Source organism: Plecotus auritus (assembly GCF_963455305.1).
Source record: "Plecotus auritus genome assembly, chromosome: 4".
NCBI classification, from domain to species: Eukaryota; Metazoa; Chordata; class Mammalia; order Chiroptera; family Vespertilionidae; genus Plecotus; species Plecotus auritus.
In genome coordinates this window covers 167,044,778-167,054,095 of record NC_137775.1, presented here as the reverse complement: position 1 = coordinate 167,054,095, position 9,318 = coordinate 167,044,778, and positions in this window count along the sequence as shown.

The following is a 9,318-nucleotide window of genomic DNA, read 5'->3' as shown; positions in this document are numbered from 1 at the left end:
ATACAATACAACATCCTAATTCCTGTAGATTTTTCTCAGCTCAGTCTTAAAAAATACTGTAAGAATCTTAAAAGTTGATTTGTGGATTCACCTGGAGTTGATTAAAAATACAGGTTCTGAGCTCTTCCTCAGGCTCACTGAATCAGCATCTCAGGGTGGTAGGATCTGCTACAAGATTCTGCCAGGCAATGGGTATGGAAATCATTTAATTGCATGGGACATGCTTGTATGACACTGAGCTGTGGTGTTGTGTTCCAACTTCAAGGACACTGCTCTGTCATGTTGATACTTTTCTTAAGTATACATGTCTGATCTTCCTAATAGATTGTTTACAATCAGGTCTTACTTTGATTTGTCCATCTCAGCCCTGGGTACAGTCTTACTCAAAATAGGAGCTCAGCACTGTGTTGGAAGATTGATTATACAGGAACCTGGAGGATATTGCTGAGATATTGCTAGCCACAAAGTCATTAAGGTCAACAGGGCCTAAGAGGAGATCTTTCTTGTGCATTTTAATCATTCTTTGAGGCTCTGGTTTGCCTTCAGGGCTCTGACTTGTGCACCAATGGTCACAGCCTTTTGATCTTTAGGCTCCAGTAGATGTCCCCAGCAGTCCCTCAGGGGGACTTTCTAACTGCCTGCATGGTGTTCAGAGGTAGAGGAGCAACAAGTGAAGCACATAGGGGTGGTTCCTACACTCACTGATCAGAATCCCTCAGGGAATGAGCTAACATTCCTGTGTCTCCCTGGACTTAATGAGCCAGACTGTAGTCCAGGAAGGGGAAATCGCTACTCATACTACCCAAATACTGCTCTTAGACCCACTGAACCAGATTGTTGTCTAGAAATGGAAATTACTACTCAGATACTACCCAAATACCGCTCTAGAGTTTGAAGAACATGATCTTCCTGTCTGTGTCTGGAGCAAAGACAATGTGTTGTGCTCATGGGGACTTACTTGGGCAGGGCTGTGGACTGGGATTTGGGAGACCTAGGCTCAGTCTTGGCCCTACATTTTAGTCGGTCCATGGGTTTGTGTGTGACACTAGGTAAGCCACTTGCTTTTCAGTTTGTTTCTTTGTAAAGTGAGGGATTTGGAACAGGGTTAGATACCTGGAATGCAGACAAGATCACTGATATCTGTAGGTGCCTTTTCTGCAGGCTCACATGTAAAGGATCCTCCTTTTTGGGTGCTCTGAGGATACAACTACTATCTCAGTCCCAGGTTATCAGTTGTGTAATGTCATTGGAGGCAAAGTTGCTGAAGCCCACTGTTTGGAGGTTTGGTAGTTGGTGTGGACTGGTGGTTAGATTAAACAAGGCTGGGAAGCCCCTCCTCTTTCCTTGCTTGCTTGACCCCTCCTCTCACTTCTCCCCATATTCCAGTAGTTAAGAGTTTCATGTATATGAGCTCCGTTTTTAAATTGCAAATATCCCATGGGCATGTTAAAGCCACCAACTGTTAATACTCTAGGATTTGAGTAAATCTAGCTATTAAAGAAACTTGAGCATGTGGATAACAACACATGTACACTGGGTTCCTGGAGCCTGAGGAAGGGACAAAGGGCACATCAAGGAAGGGGGTGGAGGCCAGTCACTGATTTGGTGGTTTTGCCCGGCACCTTGGCAATGGTGCTATAACACATTTCCCATGGTGCTTTTGGCATAAATGCCCTAAACTAGTGATGCTTCATCTGGACCATCTGTGTTATTTTGTTAATGACTTTAGGAAACAGTCATTTGGTCGCCCAGGACCTGGGTAAGGCATGGGTCACTGTGCTTTTAACTTTTCATAGGATCTTAAATCCATGTTTATCTCCAAATATAATTGTTTACTTAGCTCCCACTCAGGTCAAAAAATCACAGTCCCACTCAGGTCAGCCCTGTGAGAAAAGCAGAGGCTGTTTTGGGATGGTCTTTCCTTTTCTCCCTGGCCCACTCATTCTACATCTTTTCTGCATGCAGATTTACTTGTATGCAATTACAATTACACGTTTTTTCTCTTTCTTTGGGACAGCAAAGCAAATGCAGGAGTGGAGAATCCTCAGGCATGCTTTCTGTGTTCCCATGTCTCTGCTGCATTGTCTGGAAAAACCACAGACTTCATGTAGATGCCAATGAATCCGTCATCGGGTTTTCTTTAAGCCGCGTATTTACCAAGATCCTCACTTGAGCCATGGCTTAACTTTATAATCTTTGATTTATAATTTTACAGTTGCTGAGACAGAAAGAAAACCCACTCCTTTGGAGGAGCATGGCCTTTTCCTATATTGCTTCGCACGGCTGCCACTGAGCTTCTTGAAACCTGGCCCCTGGACACCATCGGCAAGAAGACCTCAGGGATGGGCTACCTACCCCTGAGAAAAGAGGAACAGCAACTGCAGTTTCTAACTCAATTGCCTTCTTCATTCAAGTAATGGCTGCCAATGGGGTCAGATTAAAGACAGCTGGACAACTGCTTGGAGGACTAACTGATAAGGGCACTGAAATGTCTACAGTGTGCTAACACATCCATGGAAATATGAAGAGATGGAAATAATACCAGCACTTCTTTTAGGGACAATTCTGTATAAGGCTGGAAGGAATGGTTTGACAAATTCCTTAGGGGTGGGAAGTAGGGAGTAATAAGAATATGGAGGAGAGTGGGGATGCTTTACTGCAGGGTTCCTGTTTTTCCTACTGGGATATAAAAATGGGGAGCCCCAGCTGGGTTGTTTGTAACCATGGTGGGTAGGCAGACTACCCTAGTGGTCCTTCTACTTGGTTCTCCCCCATGCAGAGCTCAGCTGGTCCTCTAGCAAAGACCCATGAAGCAGTGGTTTGAAGGAGCCCAATTTGTTAGCCTACATGTCTCTGTTCTGCACTTCAGAATTTGAAAATGAAGAGTCATAAACTTCCTATCTTTCACTTCCAGGATGTTAGCCCTTAATGCCTTTTCATTCACTTGGGATTGAGGGTTGTTAACAGAGAAGATCAAGTCAAATGAAGCTTGAACTCTTTGCCGAAGGGCTGAGAGATCAGACCCTGTGTTGAGTTAATTAGATCATTGGAGACACCAGGTGGAATTTGGCTTAAGAGTGATATTGCTGGCTATTTGTAAATGAGAACATCAAGGAATGTTCTTGGAATCATGAACTATGAAACTGGTAGTTATGTTCAATAATTCAGCAAATAGTTAAATACCAGCTGGACACTGTGGAGACCTAGGAGCAAGATAGACATGGTTCCTACCTCATGAAACTTACATTTTTGCTTTCTCTTAAATGTGAAGAGCAGTGGCCACAGCAAACAAGTGGCCAGAAATATATTTTTGAGACCCGGATTCCAATTAGTCATGCACAGTGACCATGCTATTATAAGACATATAAGCTGCATTCTAGTAATGCTCTGTGAACCAGCATGGACTGTTTCCCTAGCAAGCAGTATAAAGTCTCATGGTGTCAGAGGAAGAGGCTCAGGTTAGGAAAACGCTCCTGGGGAGGGAAATAAGAAGGGACAGAATTCAGAGACCAGCTATTATGTTTTATGTAGGAAAACTGCAGAGAAATGTTGGGCTGGAAAAGTTGAGACTCAGGTTTTAGTCTTTATTCTAATACAAGCTATGTGATTGTGGGCAAGTCACATCACATTCCACTTAGAGCAGTAGTTCTCAACCTTTCTAATGCTGCAACCCTTTAATATAGTTCCTCATGTTGTGGTGACCCCCAACCATAAAATTATTTTCGTTGCTACTTCATAACTGTAATTTTGCTACTGTTAATGAATCGTAATGTAAATATCTGTGTTTTCCGATGGTCTTAGGCGACCCTGCTAGCGGTTCTCAACCTGTGGGTCGCCCAAGACCATCGGAAAACACAGATATTTACATTACGATTCATAACAGTAATTTTTCAAGACCCCTTCTAGCTCTAAAAATGTTAACCCCAGGCCCCAGACTACTGGACAATTGGAGGTTGCCAATTGTTTCTAACTCCTGTTCCTAAGGTGCCAGGTCAAGTAGATCTGCACTTGACTGGCTTTTTTTTTTTTTTTTTTTTAGGGCTGTTTATCAACCTTGTAGGATATAACGACTCTGCCTTTCCCCTTTGGTGTTGAGAAGGTTCTAAAACATACGCTTTAGAGCCCATAGTGGCTTCATTCCCTCCTTCATCCTTTCTTCTCCCCTTGCCTTTCTTCCTCCCCTTTCCTTCATCACATTTCTACTAAGCATATACCATGTGCTCTGTACCAGGTGTATGAAAGGTTTGCAGATCCAAGGTAAACCTGACATTTTTCTATACTCCAGAAGCTTTCATAGGAGAGGGGACAAGATCCTTCTTCTTTTCACTTGCTGGCCCCCTCCTTTTGGTGAGAATCAGCCATGTCCCAAAGTGAAAAGAAGAAGGATCTTGTCCCCTCTCCTATGCTGGTGGTACTCTCAGGGTAATGAGCTACAGACGGATGCCCCACAAACTATTCCATGCAAACTATACCACGCATTCCACACAAACTATTTTGAGGTGCCTTAGGCCCAGGGTCACTATGAAGAGATATATGTCCAGATAAAAGAAAGAGACAGTCTTTTACTTCTTGGGATACATCTGTGGAGGGACAGTCTTCCATACAGTGATGGCTACTGTCTATCCCATCTCCTGCAACCTATTTCTGGCCAGGTGGGGAGAATCTAGGTGACTACTTCCTAAACTTAAAAAACAACAACCCTCTCAATAAATAAACATCTTTCATATACATTGTGCTTCATGTATCCATTATGGCTGGTGGCCTCTTTAAAAAGAAAAAAGAAAAAACAAAAACCCAACAGTAATCAGACAAAAAGATATTGCTATCAATTCTTACCCCAATGTGAATCTCATGTAAATGACTTCTCATCTTTGTTTCTTCCATCGTTAACAATTCTATTTGACATATATCTCTAAGTGCAGCAAGTTTATAGAAAAATAAATCTCTGAAACTTCTTGTTTAGAATTGTTGACACAAACTGTTTGGTTTGAGAATTTTACCCTGGGAAATAGTTTTAGAGACTTCAATGTCTGGCTTAAATGGTGGAATTAATTACTTTTGACTCTCAATTTCACTTCCCATTTGAGGTCAAGGAATGTATGGACACCTCTGGTTAATGCCTATAATTCTCCATAGCCAAGAGCTTTAATTTTCTCTTTTGCTTTCATTCTTTGCACATGTGCTACATTAATAAATGGATTGATTAGTGCTTCATCTCTTCTCCTTGTCCTTACTTCCCTTCTTGTAAATATGCTAAAAATAGTGTAAAGTTCACAAGATTGGATGGCTGCCAGGACTTAGGAGAGAAACAAAGGGCCTAGTAACTCAAATAAATGAAAAATCGACCCCATAATAATTGACAGCATATTCAAATACCTTAGTGCAGTGTTACCCCCATTAAGCAGAAGCAGTATCAGTAAATCTATATGACTCTAAACATTGTAATGAAAAGGGAACTTTTTTTTTCTTATGTGCTGAAGGAGCTGCAGCAGAAAAGGGAACGTTGTCAACCATCTCGTATTTCCAAATATCTGGCCATTGGCCATTGTGAAGACAGAGAGGACAGATGATGGACTGGCCTTCCCACCTCTGCTTTGCATAGTCAAGTCCTGCAGCTCCAGCCATCGACTCTAAGGCGATTTACATTTTTTTCTTCATCCCCCTTGAGAGAAAACAAAAATCTCATTTTCAAAGCAATTAAAACTCTTCTGCTTCAGCTCGGGTGAAAGAATTAGGAGTCCTGTCTCCTTGTATATAATTGCATGTTTCATCTTTCTTGTTTTACTGATTGACAGAAAACTGATAAACGGAGACATCTCTGAATCAGGGATGGATGTGCTCTCTTGGTGGCCCCACTGCTAATTTGTTTGACTATTTTGCAGCATTTCTTACTCTGTAATGGAAAGGTTTATTAAATATGAGGGACGCAAAGCTTTCTGAATACTAATGAACTTATTAGACAAAATTTAAATGTTCTTTCTTATCATGAATGCCTGTCTCACTTAACAGGATCCAAATTGAATAATGAAGAAAATTAGACTATATCATACCCTCCAGAGAAATTGTGTGTGAATTATAATAGTGAGGGGGAAAAGGGTCATATTTTAGAAAAAAAATTGTAGAAAAAAGGGTCCCATATGAAAGGATTAACACAGAGGAACCTGATTCTTTTCAAAGAAACATAGTGGGCTTTCCTGCACAAGCAATGTAAAACTTTGGCTAGCTTAGAATGAGAGTACAGTCATAATCATATGGAAATGAAATGTTAGGTTTTAGTGGTTAAAATTTACTAACCTTTTTCTGGTGTAAGACATCATATACCTATGATGGAATAGGAAAATCAATAAGCTTTGAAAAGTGAACACAGAACTCCAGAGAAAGACAATAGGCAGCTAGTTCAAGTTTGAGAAATTACCCCAATTTTTCCTTTAAGCACGGTGTAGTAATGAGCTGTCCCTGGGTCAACGTGTTTACTTCCATTGCCTTGGTGTCATCACTAATAAAGTCAGTGATCATGATGCTTTTCCTTTGACAGCACCATGATGCCAACATTTCCTTTGCCCACAATGAAGAGCATTGTGGGAACAAGAAGGCCACCCTCTTGACCTGGGAGACAGGCTGGGAGAATTGCAGCAGCCGCACAAACTGTTGAACTCGGTCAGGGCCAGAAAGAGAGAGAGAGAGAGAGAGAGAGAGAGAGAGAGAGAGAGAGAGAAGTAAAAGCGATGGTGGGCAAGCGAGGGAGAATACAAAGGTGAGACTGTGCAAAGATGGGAATTGGTCCCTATCAATTGAACTAGGAAGGTATCATTGGAAATAGATGAGATGAGGAAGGATCTTAATGTAGACAAAATAAAGGGAAGTGTGAATGTCTCTAGAGTTGCTAAAATCAATTATCCTGAGATTTCAGGAGGAGGAAAGAAAGAGCAAAAGAAAAGAAAGAAGGTCCTGAAGCCCATGAAGTTTCAAAAACAAAACACAAACATTAAAAAAAACAACAATTATGCTCTTCTAGGAAAAGAGGCTGAGCATTGCCAGAAAGTTTGATGGCAGCAGGATTTGCATTTAGGGATTTACTTTCAATCTCTGAGAGAAAAGGTTCAAATGACATAAATTCATAGGACATTACTATGTGTTTTTGGCCATGGTTCAGTTGCTAAAGGAACCAAGAATGGTCAGTGCTTTTCAGATGTACACCATCCAACTGTACAATCTTTCACTTGAGATTTGTATCCCCAGTTAACTAGAAAAAGACCTAGTATATTTGATTGCCTCTGTGGGAAGACTTGAGAATGATGATTTCCCCCTTGGAATGAAAATTGGTATTAAAAATTAACTGATAGTTGTCAAAGAGGAGGAGAGGGACACTGGATGAAAGAAAGTGAAGGGGTTAGCTAAAGAACATATATGCCTGACACAGACACAGACAACAGTGTGATCATGCCCAGAGGGAACGGGGTGTGGGGGCTGGATGGAGGTGGGCAAATAGTGTCAACAATAAAAATAAAGTTAAAAAACTAAGTAAATAAATAGGAAGAGAGTCTGGGGACATTAAGATTCATCACCATTTCAAATCATGACCAGCACCTTCAGAAAAAAAAAAAAAAGAACTTGGAACTTTGAAAGAGGGAGAAGAGGGGAGAGAGATGACTCATGAGTGGGGGAGCAAGAAAGAGGGAATGAATGCCACAAACCAAATAAGACTACACAATTTGTGAGAAAATTAAATGAACAACAGAGCTGGAAGGATAATGAGTGTAATGAGGAATATGAGATAATAAGACATTTAAAAATAGGAAATTACTAGGGAAAGTGAGGATGAATGATGAATTACATGGACGATGATTAAGGCTAGGAAACAGGGAGGTAATGGGGATGGAAAGCAAAACGTGACTAATGCCTGCAAAAGGCAAGTCTGAACTCCTGGTAGAATGTCTCCTAACCTTTGGAAACGTGTACAACCTAGAAATAAAGGAAGGCAAGATGAAAAGAGTTCATGGTCAACATGAAATTGTGAGGACAACAGAGGAAGCAGTAAGTCCTCAGAAAGGAAAGCATTTTTAGAGAAATGCATTAGTCTATATTTTCCATTCATCTGTAAATAAAACTGTCCTCCTCTCCCTTTTACAAAATTATAAAATGAACACTATAAAAGGAAAGAAAGCTAATACGCATTATCGGGGGGAGTTGAAGAAGAGATTGCATCTAGAACCACTGAAGTGGGGACTAAACAAGCAAATCTGTTCATAGCCTTTTCTATGAAAATGTTGAAATTCAGCCTCTTACTGAAAGAACTGGAGAAAATTTATCCAAATGGAAATGTGGGCAGTGATTGGGGGTGGGGGGGAGGTGTGTGGTGGGAGTTTTAACTGTAGTAAATATTTTAGGATGTATTCCCTCAACATTTTTTCCTCATAAAAATGAGTGAGTTAAAAAGCTTCTGAGTATTGCTTTAAGCACTTGGAAAAGAGGATTGATAGCAATGTAACATATATATTCCTAGTAGTAGAAATAAGATTGATTTTTCAAAATGATTAATGTCTGGAATGGGTCTAAATGCCTGTGATTATTCTTGTGTGTTCGTATGTTCATGTAGGGGAATCCTTTCAGCCAGACAGGACCAGACCCCCTTCGGAGGGAAGCTGATAAAGTAATTTAGGTGGAAAGGCTTAATGAGATAATGATGCTAAGGCCAGTTAACACCTAATAATAACATAACCACCAGGGATGATATTGTTGCTTATTAATTATAATGATGATGTGGAGGAAAGAGACAAGGTGGCACTCATTTAGTGGAGAGCACTCAGGAGTAAAGCTGTTTTCCCAAAGGGCAAGTTGCAGTCAGTTAGAGTTAGAAGTAGGGTGACATTTAGCAGAGATGGAGATTTATGGCCACTGGGTTATACTGGGACCACAGAGCTGCAGGCCAAGCGGGAGGCAACAGATGCCTTCCGGATGGTAGCCAGGGCTGGAATGGAGACTGCTGTGGTTGCTGGGCTGGGCCCTGCATGGAGACTTCAGGCTGAGTTTTTGGGGCAGTCCGCGTGCCTTCGATTCCACAGTGGTCATTCGTGGGCAGACGGGCAGGTGTCCAGAACTGGACTGGGTGTGCTTCCAGTTCTGTGACCTCCCCTCCACTCCACTTGGTCCTGTGAATCAGACCCATAGTCCAGCTCTTCAATCAGGGTCGGTGCCCTGCCCTGTAGTGGGAGCCCAGAAGATCCTTGGGTCCTGTTTTTAGAGGCACAGCTCTAGCCTTCATTTGCTGACTTGAGGGTAAGGTTTCATGGTGTTAGTCACCACCCTCATTCTGCTTCC